Source organism: Peromyscus maniculatus, chromosome 10 (genome assembly GCF_049852395.1).
Source record: "Peromyscus maniculatus bairdii isolate BWxNUB_F1_BW_parent chromosome 10, HU_Pman_BW_mat_3.1, whole genome shotgun sequence".
Taxonomy (NCBI): Eukaryota; Metazoa; Chordata; class Mammalia; order Rodentia; family Cricetidae; genus Peromyscus; species Peromyscus maniculatus.
The window spans coordinates 89,395,698-89,412,791 of NC_134861.1; the positions used below are offsets into that span (position 1 = coordinate 89,395,698).

Below are 17,094 nucleotides of genomic sequence, written 5' to 3' on the forward strand. Positions count from 1 at the left end.
TTACTGGCTTGCTCCTCGTGGCTTGCTCAACCTGCTTTCTTATAGAACCTGGGACCACAAGGCCAGAGATGGCAACACCCAAGTATGGTGATATTTTATTTGTGCTGAAATGTGATTTTATTTGTATGTTAATAAATAAAGTTACCTGGGGATCAGAGCTAATAGCAAGCCATAGCAGAAGTTTGGCAGTGGTAGCACCCGCCCTTAATCCCAGTCACATGACAGGCAGATCTCTGCGTGTTCAAGGATGCCACCAGCATGGAGACATGCCTTTAATCTCAATACCAACCATAGACAGGTTGTGTCTGTATAGACAGGTAGTGATGAGGAGGTCATGTGGTTAGGCTTACAACCAATAAGAAGGCAGAACAGAAAGCCAATAAAAAAACAGACACACAGGAAGTAGTTCTCTTTCTGAGGGGAAGGACGGCAGCAGCAGCGAAGGGTAAGAAAGGGTTTTAGTATCAGCTCTCAGCTACGGCTCTGACCTCTCGGGCTTTTAACTCTGCATTTGGCTCTGTGTTCTTATTTAATAAGACTGTTACATCTACACCCAAGTCCTTCCCCATCAATCGTCAATCAAGAAAATTCACCACAGGCCAGTCTACTAGAAGTGTTTTCTCAATCGAGTTTCTCCAAATGACTCTAGCTTGTGGCATAGCCAGAACAGCAACTTAGCTTTCTTGCACCCTGCTACCCTGGAGTGCTACCTCAGCCGCCCAGAAGCAATGGAGCCTGCTGGCCCTGAACCAGGGCCTCTCAATCTGAGCTGAACTAAACCTTTGCCACTTGGGTTGTTTCTGTAAGTGGTGGAAAGCTACGCAGACTGATATCCAGAAAACACAAACTGTCAAAACCTCAACAGCAACAAACCAAGTGACCATTTTTACAAGGAGCAATACATTTAACTAGATACCCTTCAAAATGAAAAGTAAAAGTGGCCACTTGATATGTGACAAAATGTTCATCAGAGAAATACAAATCAGAATCACATGGAGATAATGCCTCACCTCTGCAAGAATGGCTGTCACATAAAAGACTAAAGATAACAAACGTTGGAGAGGATCTGAAGCAAAGAGAGCCCTGTGCACCCAGTAAGTGGGAACATACATTGGCCACCATGGGAAAAATAGATGGAGGTTTCACAAAAAAATTAAATGTAGAACTATCACGTGACCAGCACCCCACAGTGGGGTAAATATGTCAAGGAAATGAAGTCATTGCGCTGAAGAGATATCTGCACGCTCATGTTTACTGCAGTGATAGTGGGAACAGCAAAAGCCAGGAACAACCCAAGTGTTCATCAGCTGTGACGACGGACATGTGGCACTTACATGTAATGACACCCTTCTGCCATAAACTAGATGAAATTCTGTTGTTTGTGACGACGTACAGGAGACTGAAGACGATGTCAGGTGATACCAGTGATACCAGCCAGGAAGACGATTGTCGTGTGCTATCCAGCCATCTATGAGCTCATAAAGCAGGGAGTAGACTTAGAATGGTGGCCGTCTGGGGAGACAGTGTTGGGGAAAGGCTGCTCACAGGTGGAATTCCAGTTGGTTAGGAGCACAGCGTTTCCTTGTGGGTGGTGAGGTGGTTCGGCGGATGAAGGCACCTGCCACTGGGCCTGACAATCCGAGTTTCTGGACCCACACGGCAGAAGGAGGTAACCAACTCCCACAGCATTCCTCTGCCACACATACACCCACACATACATTTACAGAAAACTGTAATTTTTAAAGTTCTGTTGTGTTTTTGAACAATAGGATACTACAGATCACAACAATGTTCTCTATATGCCAAATGGCAAGAAGGAAGGACTTTGATTTTACCATAAAGAAATGATCAATGTCTCAGGAGATGAATATGTTTAACCTGATTTAAACAGTATACAATATATACATGTATTAAAACATCAATAAAATATACAATTTAATGTTTTCATGTACTAGTTAAAATGAGAAAGAAAAAATTTCTAGTCTCTAAGATACCAGACCTTCCCGTGAAGCGGGTTTGTGTCAAGGTGGGAAAAACCACCAGCCCCGAGTGGGAGCAGAGTAGCTGCCCCACATGCCCATCACAGGTAGTTACTGGCACGCCGGGAGAAAAGGCAGGGACCTGAGGGACTGATTGAAAGTAAGTTAAAGTTTGCCGAGAACCAAAGATTTCCTATTTTCCTCCCCGGGTGCTTCTGGCCAAGAGTGACAGTGAGTCTCAGCTCCTGCACCCAAGCTGAACAGCTGCTACACCCAGTCAGGGCTGTGTATTGGCCCCATGCTGATGGGAAAGCAAAAGATCCACAGACAAGAGTCTGAGACCACCGGCGGCGGCGGCGTCCAAGAAAGCAGCATGCCCAGCGCCCTTGGGAGCTGTGTTTCCTCCGATCTCGCCCTTGTCTTGCTCAGTATGTTCCCGCAGCACAGGTTTCCACGCTGCCCCTGAAGCAGCCAGACACCCTCCACCTCAGGGCCTTTTCCCTTGACCTCCTAAACAGGAAATTGCCTTATTTTTACACTCCTGCTGTGTTTCTCTTCCGATGGTCCGTTATCCATAGCGACCCTCCATGAGAAAACAACTTCAAGCACTTCCTATTTCTTGTCTTGTTCTATTTCCTACTTAAACTCAAGACTTCCTTTTTATGTATGTGTGCATGATATATCTTCCCTTCTATAAAAACAAGCTTTTTGAAGAGGAGTCTGAATTCTTTCTATTACGGCATACTCTGGGCATCTGCGGTAGGACCGATGCTCACTAAGTACTCTACAGTGCTTATGAATAAATGAACAAATGATAAACACCAACATCTTGGCCCTCCTTCCCTCCCAGTTAACTCTTTCTAGTTGCCATGGTCAACTCCAAATGTCTTTGAGATAGAAAAGCTGGGTTCAGGGTCTGCCGGCATGGTCATGCACACCCAACTGTGGCCAAGAACTCCCTTGGCAAGTGCTCTGTTTTAATGACCAGCCTAGACAGTTAGACACTTCCTTAGCCGTTCATTTTATATATCTGGAGACTGACAGAGAAGTGTTGCCTAGGGTCAAAGGTTGGGCTTGCAGGTATTTTTGGCTTTATACTATAGAAACTTTGAATCTTTTATATAATTTTCCAGGGATATGTAAAAAGAATGTGACTACATGGAAAATATTTTGTTGTTTTTGAGCATGGCCCTCTACCTTCAGACCTACATGGTTTAAGTATTGGAATCATGACACAGGGAATTTCATGTATGAAAGGAATTAGTTAATATCTGTCGTCTAGTTACTTCGCTGTTTTAAAAGATGTGCTCTGCTAAGAAGAATCAGTACAACCTAATAACTTGTTTAAATTCTTACAAATGCCAGTTACATACACACACATGTGAGTGCATATCTAAATTATTATCATTGGCTATGTTCTTATTAATTATTGGGCACATAATATCCAGTTAGGCACTGTTGGCGCCTGGAAAGTGGAGACATTTAATGCTTTGCTAAGTAGAAAATAAGGACTGCTTTCACCAGCCAAGGTACAACCTAAAACCATTTTTTGTTGAGTGACAGAAAATGTTTTCAATTTTTTAACTTTCTTTTTATTTATTCTTTGTGTCTTTCACATCATGCATCTCGATCCCATTTATTTCCCATTCATGCATATCTGCCCTCTGCCCTTAAAGCACCCCCTGATAGAGAAAAAAAGAAATAAAAATGGGAAAAAATTCTCATCACAGAAGCTGTAGTGTGACACATTGAGCCACACAGTGAACCTTTTGTCCATATGTCTTTACTTGCAAGCGTTCATTGCAAAGAGTCATTGATCTGGTTTGAGGCCTCTGGTTTCTGCAACACTGTTGATGCTGGGCCCTCACTGGGACTCTTCTTGGATATCCTGTTGTTGCCCTGTGTCATGGAGATCCTGCAGCTTTGGGTCTGTAGGACTGGTCCCTTCATGTGTTCCAGTAGATCACAGATGGGATAGACATTGTGGTGGGCCAACCCATAGCCCTGGTTCTAGGCCTGGGTAGTTGCAGGGTTGGTCAGCCCACCTGCTCCCCCTTGTCCTCACCACTAGGGTACGCTCTCCTGCTTTGCCCTGTAAGTTCACTGCTTGCAGCTAGGAGCAGCAGGTGGGGCCCTCTCTCCTGCCCTCAAGTCCTCAGGTCTGATCTCCCATACCTATAACTTCAAGGCCAGCTCTCCTATGTTTCCCAGGCATGGCACAGGGGCCATTCTCTTATGACCTCAGGCCCAGCTCTCCCACCTGCCCCAGGCATTGATGGGCAGGGTCAGAGCATCTCTCTCCAGCCCATGCTGCCACATGACAGACAAGTAATGGGGACAGCTCTCTCATGCTCACAATATCGGGGCTGGCTCACCCACACCTCCACCCATTGGGTTGGCTCCATTGTGCTGCCCAGGAGAGGTACAGGGCCTGCTCTCCCAAGTGTTGCAGCTGGTGGCAGGCAGGGGCAGCTCTCCTGCCCTTCTGATCTCAGGGTCAGCTGTCTCACTGTCACACCTGCCTCAGACATTGATGGGCAGGGTGGGGTGTTTTAAACTTTTAAATAAAAGTAAAACATCATGGCTGAAATTACTGTTGCCAACTAAATTTTCTTGTATAAGAAGTTCTTCTGCCCTTCAGACTATCCTGTAGAATTTTCTCCTTCGTCTTGTCTGTGTAAGGATGGCCATGAGAAAAGTGAGTGATTACTTAGGCCTAACTTAGGGACAGGCGCACATTATTTTAAAGATTTATTTATTTATATATACAGTGTTCTGCCTGCATGTACGCCTGTAGGCCAGAAGAGGGCACCAGATCTCATTGCAGATGGTTGTGAGCCATCATGTGGTTGCTGGGAATTGAACTCAGGACCTCTGGAAGGGCAGGCAGTCAGTGCTCCTAACCTCTGAGCCATCTCTCCAGCCCGCGCACATTATTTTAAACAAGGTAACAGGTAGACATTCTGTTGTTCCAAGATCTGAAAGGCACTCCTCATGTTGTGTCGTCCCCCCCCGCCCCGTCCCAGTCCCTGTCCTCATCTCCGCCCCCCCCCCCCCCCCCCCCCGTAGATTTGGAGTGACATTTGACAGAGGCTGAGATGATGAGTTCAGACAGCTGGAGGGAATTTGAGCTGTATTAACAACATCTGGGATACCAAATTCCCTGAGGTTTGGGTATGGTTGGAGTGTGTTCCCAAAGAATTCATGGGTCAAAGGCTTGGAACTTACTTTGATGATGTTGTGAGGGAGTAGGGGGACCTAGTAGAAGGTCCTTAGATCAGGGAGGTCTCTGCCCAAGGACAGGTTAACAGAGGCATCATGGGATGCTGAGTTCTCCAGAGACATAGTTGTTTTAAGAGGGAGCCAAAGCCCTGAATCACTCTCTGGCTTCCTGTCTGGCTGTGTGTTCTCATCCTCCCACTCTCACCATGCTGCCAATGGCCCTCACAGAGCCAAGCTGAGTCTGGCACAATGCTCCAAGACTCTGTAACTGTGAACTAAATAAACCTTTAAAGTTGGCCTGACTCAGGTATCTAGTATAACAATGAAAAACAGGGGAATTACAACTTTGCATTAGACCTACTATATCCAAAGCCCCAAGTTCAATCCTTAACGTGAGAAAAAAAAAAATTTAAAAATTAAAAAATGAAAAACCTAGGGAAGATCCCGGAAAACCTGGTAGCCAACAAGGTATGGCACCACAGTAGTGTAAGTGTGTCTGTCCTACAGAGGAGAGAAGGTGTCACTCCTGTAACTTGAAGGAGAACAGAGCCAGATGCAACACAGACAGTGTGTGTGTGTGTGTGTGTGTGTGTGTGTGTGTGTGTGTGTGTGTGTGTGTGTGTGTGTGCAGCAAGTCCTAGTGACCAAAGTGAAGGCCAGTGGTTTTGTTGTTTTGTTTTGTTTATTTTTTATGTGTGTGAGTGTTCTGACTGCATGCACATGGACCATGCACATGTCTGGTACCCACAGAGATTAAAAAACAAAAGGTATTAGATCTCTTGGAACTGGGGTTACAGATGGTTATAAACTACCCTGTGGGTGCTGGGACTCGAATCTGGGTCCTCTGCAAGAGCAGCCAGTGCTTTTGACCATTGACCTATTTCTGCAGCCTCTCTAGTTTAGTTTTGCAGCAGCTGACCTCGTGTTCCTTGTAGTAAATTCCTAGGAAATCGCTGCGCCTTCAGTGGTTTCCTGCGCTTACAAAAGAGTGTGAGAATACTATTGAGTGGGAATACATTATTAAGGACTATTTTAATCTTAATCTATTAATGGCTTTCTAGCTGACAAAGACATAGGTAGAGATGGAATTTCTTGGATTGTGTGCTTGGAAACACAAGGACGATGTGAGATTTGGGCATCCAGGCTTCAGAACGTATTGAGAGGCTCTGGTTCTCTTCCTCTCAGAACTCGGCCCTTTTCTACTGAGTTTCAGCCTCTTCTTCCACCTGGGGGCAAACTGACTGTAGAAGTTCCACCTCCAATGTTGTCAGGCCAAGGGAAAACATTTGCCTCTGTCCCAGAAACCTTAGTTAGCAAAGACTTCATTGTACCTTAATGGTTCTGGTGGGCCATGTATCGACTCTGAAATGAGATTTTTTTTTTTAAAAACAACTGAGTCTAAAGTTCAGCCAGATATTCATTTACTGGCCTTTGACTAAAAAGGAACATTAGGGAGCCGGCACAAGGCCTGAGATCATTCTGTAGATACTTTTGAAAACCTATATGCAATGACTTGTATTTATGCAATTAGAGCCCAGGTGTTAAGGTATTAAGCACGCACACAAATGAATATATACTCATAAATCGACCAGGGCCAAATGACACTCAAGTGGGACACAGATTTTGGTTGAGGGAAGTAATCCTCGTACAGTGACATCATCTGAAAGCTGATGACAAGCATACCCGGAGCAGTGTGGCAATGAGAGGTGGTGACTGATAACCAGGAACATCCCGGGCATACTGAAAAAACAGGTGTGCACGCTCTACGAGAGACACCTGTCATATTTTTCCTCACCCAATATCCTTGTCGCATCTTTGTCCCGTCACCTCTGAGGAACCTGCCTCCTGTAATTTAGACCTGACCACAGAATTGGCTCCTCCAGGCTGCGGTGGTGGTTCAGGGATGAGCACTTAATGGCCAGTTAGACTGTAGGCTTCTCTGGACACTTTCTTTTGATAGCATCGGAAAACACGGTATGGTTAAGCTGTGGCTATTAAGCTGAAAGTGTGAGACACGTGGACAGGAGCGGACTGTATGGTTAGAGGAATACAGACCCTGGGCATCTGTCTTAGCAAATCTCTTCCTAGCAGGATTGACTCAAACAGAAGTCATGCCAGGATCAGCTATGACTGAAGAAAGCTAAGAGTCATTTATTTGGGGCTACAACCCACTCTTTCTGGCCTCTGTCATGATCACCTTGTAAAAAGGCCTTAGAGAATAAGGTTTTGTCTCAAATGAAATAATCTTATAGCAGTGCCAAAGGCCTTGCCCTCTACTGAACACAATAGAGCAGAGAGAGAGAGAGAGAGAGAGAGAGAGAGAGAGAGAGAGAGAGAGAGAGAGAGAGCGCAAAACAAAGCAAAACAAAGCAAAACAAAATTCTGGCTAAGAATAATCTAGAGGAAAAGGCCAAAAGATGAGCAATAACGTGTTCTCGACTTGTAGCAGCCAGGGAAGCTACCAGCGCTGCTCAGGTTGGCCTGCTTCAATTCCAGGAACCCAAAGATAAATTCGAAGCAGGGATTAAAAGGCCTGCTGTGCTGAGCTCCACTGTCTTGGCTCATGGACAAGAAGTGGAACTTGTGACCAAAAGGGACACTCCAGAAAGAATTTCAATGAAGTACAACTTGAGCAAAAACAATAAGTTACCCAGATTTCTTGGATCATGGACAGAGGGCTTGGCATGTGGCGTGAATGTCATCAGCAAAGAACACAGCCTTGATTGGTCGTTATGGAGCCCACTGCCCACGTGGTCCCCAAGGGCCGGCTTCCTAGTAAACTCTATTTGGTGAGTGCCAATCGGCTGTCTTCTCTTTTGCTGTTTTTAACTCTGTTCAGATGATTCCCACAGAAATCTTTCCCACCCTAGACATCATGGTAAATATTCTTTACTTAGATGTCATCAGAGTTTGGCTTTGTGAGGATGTTTCCTTTGGGAGTGTAGAAGAAATACCGAGGGTGGAAATGTAAAATAGCTCAACCCTTCGGAGAATTGTTTGGCAGCTTCTCATAGCAATAAATACACAGCTCCCCTCTGACCCAGCAGTTCCCATCCTAGACATTTACCCAAGAACAACAAAAATACATGTTCACACAGCATCTTTATTCATAATAACCCCAAACTGGAAACAGCCTAAATAAATACCAACGGGAGAATAAATCAACAAATTGTCATATGTCATTACTACTTAGGAATGAAAAAAAAACAGATTACTGGTATTAATAAATCTCCATTATGCCAACTTTGGGGGGAAAAAAAAGCCAGATGCATGATACAAAAATCAGACAATATGATTCTAAGCTGACATGTAAGAACCCAATGCCTTTTTATGATTATAATTATACCTCAATTAAAAGAGATAATCTTCCCCTGTGAAATATGACTGACATGACTTCTGCATAATCTCACACTTTCAGGACTTGAAACCATACTTCCTGCTGCACCTTGGAATGTCTTATAAGGTAAGGCCCAGAAGAATTTGACACCAACAGTTGCGAATTACAAATGAGAGCTACTGAGGAGACACTTGCTAAATCCTGGGGCCCAGGAAAATGCCACAAGGCTTGTTTCTTCCCACAATGGGAAGATACGTCTGATACTGTGGCCTAGAAAGAGGTAAGCTGCAATTCCAGCCATTCTGGTTCTGGGGGTTCACACAAAGCTTTAACTGGAACTGAACCCTGCAGAGCAGAAATACAAACTCCTGTGTAGTCATTTTTAACTCTGCCTTGCAGGACCACTCCTTGTTTCTCACTCTATTCTTACTTGTATCTTACAACTCAGTTCTTTATTTTTCATATCAAACGTTGCTTATTAGGTCAGCAGTGTAGTAAAAAAGTTAAAAGCATGGTCTGTGTAATCTGTAAGAACTTAGTTCAAATTCTTACTCTGTGCCATCCTATCTAAATTTGAGGAATGAAGTTAACTTACACAAGGGTTGAGAGCCTTTTATTCGGCACAGGCTGTCTTCCAAAGAGGGAAGACTGAAAAAAGAATGTATTACATTCGTCAAAGCTGCCAATCCATTTTGCCATCTGGGGACGGGGGGCGAGGGGTGGGGGCTGTGGTAGGCTGTTGTGCTAACGGAAAGCATGAAGCTGGGGAAATGGCTAAGGCTGTCAAGGCCTTTCCTTGCAGGCATGACAATCTGGGTTCAGCTCTCCAAACCCACATAAAAGCTGCGTGTGATTGTGTGCACTTGTAATCCAAGCATTGTGGAAGAAGAGCCAGGAAGATCAATGGGGGTCACTGCTCAGCCAGTTTAGCCTAATTGGTGAGCTCCAGGCCACTGAGAGAACCTGTCCCAAAGGTACAGCGTTTCTGAAAATTATACCTGAGGTTGTCCTTTGGTTTACATGCGCGCGCGCGCGCGCGCGCGCGCGCGCGCGCACACACACACACACACACACACACACACATTCTAAAATGACAAAGAAAAGAAGCATGAGGAGTAAGGACAGAGTCATCTTTGAATGAGATCATAAAATGTTTACACCTTTTCCCGACACTATCTACTGTGACCCGGGCACTATTATCTGTGCTTTATGAACACAGAAGCCTAGGTTTGAAGTCACAGACTATGTCAACTCAAAGGTGACAACTGTAAGCAGCTGCACCTTCTGTGAATGACATCCGTTTGAAGTTGTATTGAACAATTAAATACATCGGGACAATGTACAAATAACAAAGGCACACTGCGGTGAATTTTTACAAGTTGACTGTGCACACCCAGTCACTGCCCACATTAAGAAATGGAAGACAGGAGGAGAACGCAACTAGGTCTGTGTTTCTCATCTTGCACAAAAACGCAACTCCAGATGCATCGAAAGCCTCCACATAAGGCCAGATACCCTGCATCTGACAGAAGAGAATGTGGAGAACAATCTCTGGCACAGGAAGGGACCTTCTGAACAGGACACAGCTGGCACAGGCATTAAGACCAAAAGCTGATACGTGGAACCTCATGAAGCTAAAAATTTCTGTATAGCATAAGACACCATTACTCAAGGAAAATGGCAGCCCACAGAATGGGAAGAAATATTTGCCAGTTATACATCTGACCGAGGGTTAATATCTAGACTATACAAAGAACTGAAAAAACTAAACATCAAAAAATGAATAACCCAGTTTAAAAATGAGGCATGGGACTGAACAGAGAGTTCTCAAAAAATGAAACACAATGGCTGAGAAACACTTTTAAAAATGTTCAACATTCTTAACCATCAGGGAAAGATAAGCTAAAACCACTTTGAGATTTATTTCCTACCCTCGCCAGAATTACTTGGGTGACAGCGTATCTTGATGAGGATCCAGGCAAAGGGGACCCTTATTCACTGCTGGTGGTACTGCAAACTAGTAGAGTCACTACGAAAATCAGTGTGGAGGGTCCTCAAAAAGCCGAAAATGAACTTCCCTTGAGATCTACCTATACTACTCTTGGGCGTATCCCCAAAGGACTCTGTGTGTTACTGCAGAGATACCTGCTCATCCATGCTCACTGCTGCTCAAGCCAGGAACTGGAGACAGCCTGTACGTCTGCAAACTGGTGAACGGGCAATGAGATGTGGTACATCGACACAATGGAATGTCATCCAGCTTTTAAGAAAGATGAAATTAGCAGGTGCATGGAAGCTGCTGGAGACAACCAGCCAGAGTGAGATCAGTGCATGGTGCAACTCTCACCAAAGATGCTTTGTCTGCAGGACATGGGAATTGACACTGGGCCACAGCTGTCGACATGCAGAGAATAAAAGACTTCAGAGGCTCATCCTTGAAGGTCATCTGTGTCACACCCCTAGAGGATATATGTGGAAGAAGAGGAGGGAGGAGAGTAAGAGCCAGAGGTGGTGGATGGCATCAAGAAAACAATGGTTTGCAGAAAACAATGGTTTGTCAGGTAGCGGTGGCGCACGCCTTTAATCCCAGCACTCGGGAGGCAGAGAGCTAAGTGGATCTCTGTGAGTTCGAGGCCAGCCTGGTCTACAGAGCAAGATGCAGGAAAGGCACAAAGCTACACAGAGAAACCCTGTCTCTAGAAAACCATAATAATAATAATAATAATAATAATAATAAAAGAAAACAGTGGTTTGCAGACACAACAGGGCAGATGCACACACAAACTCACAGCAGCTCTGACAGCATGAGCTGAACGAGACCCGACAAAGCTCAAGCCAGACAAAACTCTCTTGTAAGAAGAGGTGGGTAAAAACCCTCGCCCCTAGCTGAGGCACCGTTAGCACTTGATTGCTGCTGGGATATGAAAAACCCGTTTTCTTCAGTGATGTGACACACTCAGTGAATTAAACACACCCCAGGGCAAGCCGCACACCCAGAAATAGTCAGCTGATACCAACTGACTCGAGGGGTTTAAAGAAAAAGGGAGAGAATGTGAATTTGGATGCATAGGGCGGTGGGGGAGAACCTGAGAGGAGCTGTGGTAGAAATATTGATGGGAGTACATTGTATGTAACTCAATGAATTAATAAAAACCAGTAATTTTTTCCATTTGTTGAAATTAATTTATAATTGCATTATTTTCTTCCATCTCTTTTTTCCTTCCAAACATTCCCAAGCACCAATTTGGGGGCTCTTCCCTGGGGAAGACTATCTTCCCCATTGTCTGTATTCCATAGTCGCCCATGGTTCTTTGTGTAGGGTTGGGGCCCCATGAAATCTCTTCCTTCCCTGTTGGTGTCGTCTTGGCTCAACTCTTGTTGAGGCAGCCATATTGAGACTTCATGGATATAACTTCTCTGACGTTTCTAGGAGATGAAATCTCATAGCAAACTTCCTGATCCTGGGGCTCTTGCAGTCTTTCTGTACCCCATCTTCCACTATGATTCCTGAGCCTTAGGTGCAGGAATTGTAGATGTATCGATTGGGGCTAAGCATCACACAGTTGCTAGTTCTCTGCATTTTGATGGGTTGTGATTTCCTGTAATGGTCTCCATCTATTGGAAACAGACATTTTCTTTGATGAGGGTTGAGATAAATATATATATGGATAGATTTTTAGAAAGCAGTTAGGAATTATTCTGGTTTGGTAAAGCAATAATTGTAGGTTCTCTCTCAAGATCCATGACTTTACTCATCCCTGGTAGTTGGTTAGGTTTCCCGTGCCAGGCATGATTTCTCTTTTGTAGAGGTCTTAAGTCTAGTTAGGGAGCTGTTGGTTACCACCAAGGTATGCATGTGACTATCGCAGCCTTAGGGTTATTGTGCCATGCTGGTCATCGATGCAGTCCAAAGGCATCCTAACCGGGTAGAACTGTTGGTGGTATCTCTCCCTTGGAAGCTGGCCTGGGGTCCTCTGGTACTATGAAAGCTAGTCTTCAAGGAGGAGGCTTTGAGGCCAGAACTAGCTTGGATCCTCTGAGTACTGTGTGCAAAGCACATGGTGCCTTCAGCAATAAGGATTTACCTTCAGCCTCTGGAAGGCAGCCAAGGGCAACAGCAATAGCTTCTGTTTGGAGAGTCTTTTGGATAACCCTGATCAACAACTCAAAAGGGGTCTTCCTATGCCCGATACTGGGGTTTATGCTAGATGGTCTATAGTTTTTGTGGGAAACATTGCCATCCCAGGCAGGAAAATTTTATTCAAACTATATATGCATATGTACACACAGACTTATATGAAATCTATGTAATTTTAGACAGATAGATAATAATATGACTTTTCCAGTCACCCCTCTTGTTATTTTACCTCTCTGTTCTTCTTCTGTATTAATACCTCTCCCCTCCCCTAGTTAAGGCCTCCCCACCCATTTTCCCCACTCCATCCTTCACATCACTGGTACCTGCTATTCCCCTCTCCATTGCTCCCCTCCCCCATGGTCTAGTTTCTGCAGTTATTCCAGGTTGTGTGCTCATATCTGCAGATTTGGAGCTAGGAACCACAGATGAGGGAGAGTGTGTGACACTTGTCTTTCCGGGTTTGGGTTACCTTTTCAGTATGATCATTTCAGGTTCCATTCATTTACCTGCAAATTTCATAGTTTTATTTTTCTTTACAGCTGAATAGTATTCCACAAACATGTATATACATTTCCATTATCTATTTATCAATGGAAACACATTTATGTTGTTTCAACCTCCTTGCTATTGTGAATAGAGTAACAATAATCATAGCTGAACAAGTAAGTCTCTGTGATGTAGGATGTTGAGTCCTCTGGGCATAGGCCATGGAGTGGTATATCTAGGTCGTATAAAACATCATTTTTAAAAAAGGAAGTTGAATATATGGCTGTGGTGTAGTTCATTGTCTAGCACTCAGAAGGCCCTCAGCCCTACTTCAGGACCTGCTGAGAGGGAGAGATAAAAGGAGAGAGGAAAGGAGAGAGAGAGAGAGAGACAGAGAGAGAGAGAGACAGAGAGAGACAGAGAGAGACAGAGAGAGAGGACTAAAGAAGATAAACAATAGATCATCAGCTCCCCAAAGCTAGCTCACCCCTCCATGCCAGCATTGTGCCCTCTCTGGTTGATAACTCCCCAATAGAAACCATATCTTCTAGCATCAAAATTCATTTTTCTTGTTTTTTAATTACACACACACACACACACACACACACACACACACACACACCAAAATCATGTGGAACTGAACACAGGCTTTTTCATACCCATCAGTTGGCTCAGTTGTGAGAAATTCTTTCCTGCTGTGATTCTCCACTGAGTGGCCATATTTACCATTCTGGTGGATGAGATTGCTTCCACTTGAGGGCTTCAGGATTAGTGCTGCTCACCAACATTAATGTCTTTTGGTGAACAGTCAATTTCTGTTCCATACAAACCTAGAAAAAGCATTGCTGTGTTCATGGAAGGAGATCTACATCTCTACTGAGTAAGTATTGTCAAGGTGCTTTCCATGGGGTTTGTATCAGTTTGTACCAACATTCATCTTAGTCCACCTCATTTTATATTTGGTATTGTCAGTCTTTTGCTATTTAGCTATTCTGTTGGGGCTGAGGTATGCTCTGTCTTTTTGCTTTGATTATAATACTAACTGTTGGCTTTTCTTTTCACTGTTTCAAGTGCCATTTCCTTTCACACAGGGACTGTGAAGACTAGTTCCACTTTCTTCTTTTTACTCGTAACTTACAAGAAATTTTAGTGAGTTCTTTTTTGTCTTCTCTAGCTCCATTTCTCTTTGTTTTCTTTTTTTCCCAATGGATGTTTTTAGTCATTTTTAAGCATTTGTAATAGGACACATAGTTCAGGGCATCTCCTCAGGGGACCTGTGACATCTGCAGGCCTGGTCAGAGCTCTTAGTCACGTGAGTCACCTGACAAGCATTCTCAAGGTCCTTGGTTTGAATTTTCCCTCTTCTCTAGTCGAGTTTTTATATCTGTCCTGGAACAGCCTTTTGACATTTTCTCCCAGGCCCTAAAAACTGGTTAAAACATAAGAATGAATGACATCCTGTTCACAAGCCAATAGAACATAACGACAATCCTGTATCTACACAAACATGCCACATTTTACAGGTCAGAGAACTGAATTACAAGAACGGAAACAAACTCTCCAAGTTCACCCTGCTAGAGAAGGATCCAGGAAGGTTGGAGGCAGAGCACACGCTGGCCCCTAGCACACTCAACATTCAAAAGGATTTGAAGTCACCAACAGGAATAGACCCTGCCCTCAGTTTTTCATCCGCCAAAGAGTCACAGATTCCTTGTGATCCTGGCCATGCTTTGGTTCCATATTTGTCACTATGATTTTTGAATCTTCAGGATCCCCTGTCTCATTTTGAAGGTATTAAAGACTGGAAATATGATTGAGAAGAAAAAGACAATAAGAACTTCCATGAGCAAGCACATCGTAAAACGAAGATGACAAGTTGGGAGATGAAGGAAAGTTGACAGAGACTCAAGAGTCTGGTGACATAGAACCTTTTCATACATGGGGGGAGTGAGAAAGGGAAGAGGGGGGTAGTGAGGACGGGAAGTGGGGGAGAGTGAGAACAAGAAGAGGGGTGGGGGGAGAGTAAGGACAGGAAGAGGGGGGGAGGGAAGAAAGAAGAGAAAGAGAGGAAACTATTAACAAGTAAGCAACTCCCGAACAGTTCCCACTGTGGGCTGCTCAATTAGCTCCTAAAATCCCACCTCACTGGCGGTAAGGTGAGTGGAGACACTATCTTTTACTTAAAGCTTTGCCGTTCCGTATCTTGCTCTTTTGCTCCCTTATTTTGCAAGGAATGTTATTAGCTTTACCTCTTGAAGAAACTTTATTTGTATTTCTAGAAAACAAATGAGCGTGAGGCAATATTCAGGCCAGGAGCGCCAAAGTCTCCTTCAGGGTCGGCAGTTTAGGTGTAGGACTGCACCTCTAAGCAAACACTGATCACCCCCACAAAACCTTTTATATACTCCATTTCCCGGGATCAACTAGTCATATCTGGACCTTGTCATCAGCACCTGACAAATCTTGTCTCTTCTATCCCTTCTTTGTTACGAGGATACAGAAGAAGCCTACAAATCAGATGCCCATGGCTTACCCACAGTACTGCTTTTTGCCTCCAGCCAGAGAGAGCTCAGTTTTGACTGGCCCTGGTGTCCCAGGCCCTAGGATGTTCTAGGAAAGTCAGAATTATCTGTCAATGTGCTATCTCCTTGCAGAAATCTCAGCTGTTACCCTAAACCTCCTTCATGCTTTTCTTGGACACCTCACTTTCAATGATGATGATGTTCCTCATGTGGGAGCCTCTTCCACCTGCTCTCTCCCTCCTCCCCCTCCTCCCCCTCCTCCTCCTCCTCTCTTCTTTCTCTCCTTCTCCTCTTCTTCCAGTGTTGGGATGGAACTCAATATCTTATGCATACTAGAAAAACAGACCACTGAGCTAACACCCCAGCCCTCATATAGCATTTTTAAAAATACAAAACTTTTTAAATACATATTTGTGTGCAGGTGTGTGTGTGTGTGTGTGTGTGTGTGTGTGTGTGTGTGTGTGTGTGTGGTTTTCCTCACTTTGGTGCTCCCGTAGAGGTCAGAGGACAACTTGTGGAAGTTGCTTCTCTCCTCCTATCATGTGGGTTCTGAGGATCTCAGATAGTTGGGCTTGTTGTAATAGGCACCTTCACTCACCAAATCGTCTCTGCCCCCTCCTGTGAAAGTCTTAAAAGGATGCACCACTATCCGTCTTACAGATTGCACAGTCTTCTGAGTTAGGCCAGTCCTCCCACTCATGAACTCACAGCAGCTGTAACTGTCCGCACAAAATCCAGCCAGCACGAGCAGGAGGGACACATGAGCTCCTACCTTTAGAGGTGCTATTGGCAGCTGATGGCTTCTGGCAGGGAAACACCATCAGTTTTGTCTGAGGATACGGCCTCTGGTAGGTAGACCATACTCCAGTGGGTGACACCATACCCTCTAGTATATGGGTGGTATATACAGATTGGGTTTGGTAGGTTATTTTTCTTAAAAAGAAAACATAAAATTGGGAAAGGGTAGTAAGGTTGAAGGGGGAGGAGGAAGAGTGGGGGTGAATACGATGAAAATACATCATATTCATGCATGATTCTCAAAGAATTCATGAAAATAGTATATTAAAACAGATAATGCCATATTATAGAATTAAGATTATTGTATATAATTAGATTACGAATATTAATTCTAACATAATAGTAATATTTTACATTAAACATTATAACATAACATATTAGTGCATAATGTATAAATATAGTAACTACATGTCATTTTATATATCACCACTAATCTGTATAAATATGATTTACTATAGGTGTTCAGTTGGAATCTCCAGTTTGCCCCTGCATGATCTGGAAAGCTCCATCTGCCCCGCTTCTCTCTCTTTCTCCCTCCAAACCCCACCCTCTCAGAGAATCTCCAAGAAAGAAGAGGTGTCAAAAAGCCCAGTTCTGCATTCTTGGTGGCTA

At 44.1% G+C, this 17,094-nt stretch overlaps 1 long non-coding RNA gene across 1 annotated transcript; it reads left to right on the top strand.

Annotated features, from left to right (window-relative positions):
* The first annotated feature begins 1,405 nt into the window (after positions 1–1,405).
* On the top strand, positions 1,406–15,102 carry LOC121820966 (uncharacterized). The gene is made up of 3 exons (XR_013042673.1): positions 1,406–1,669; positions 8,620–8,664; positions 14,954–15,102. It is a non-coding gene; the product is annotated as an uncharacterized LOC121820966 (long non-coding RNA).
* The last annotated feature ends 1,992 nt before the right edge of the window (positions 15,103–17,094 follow it).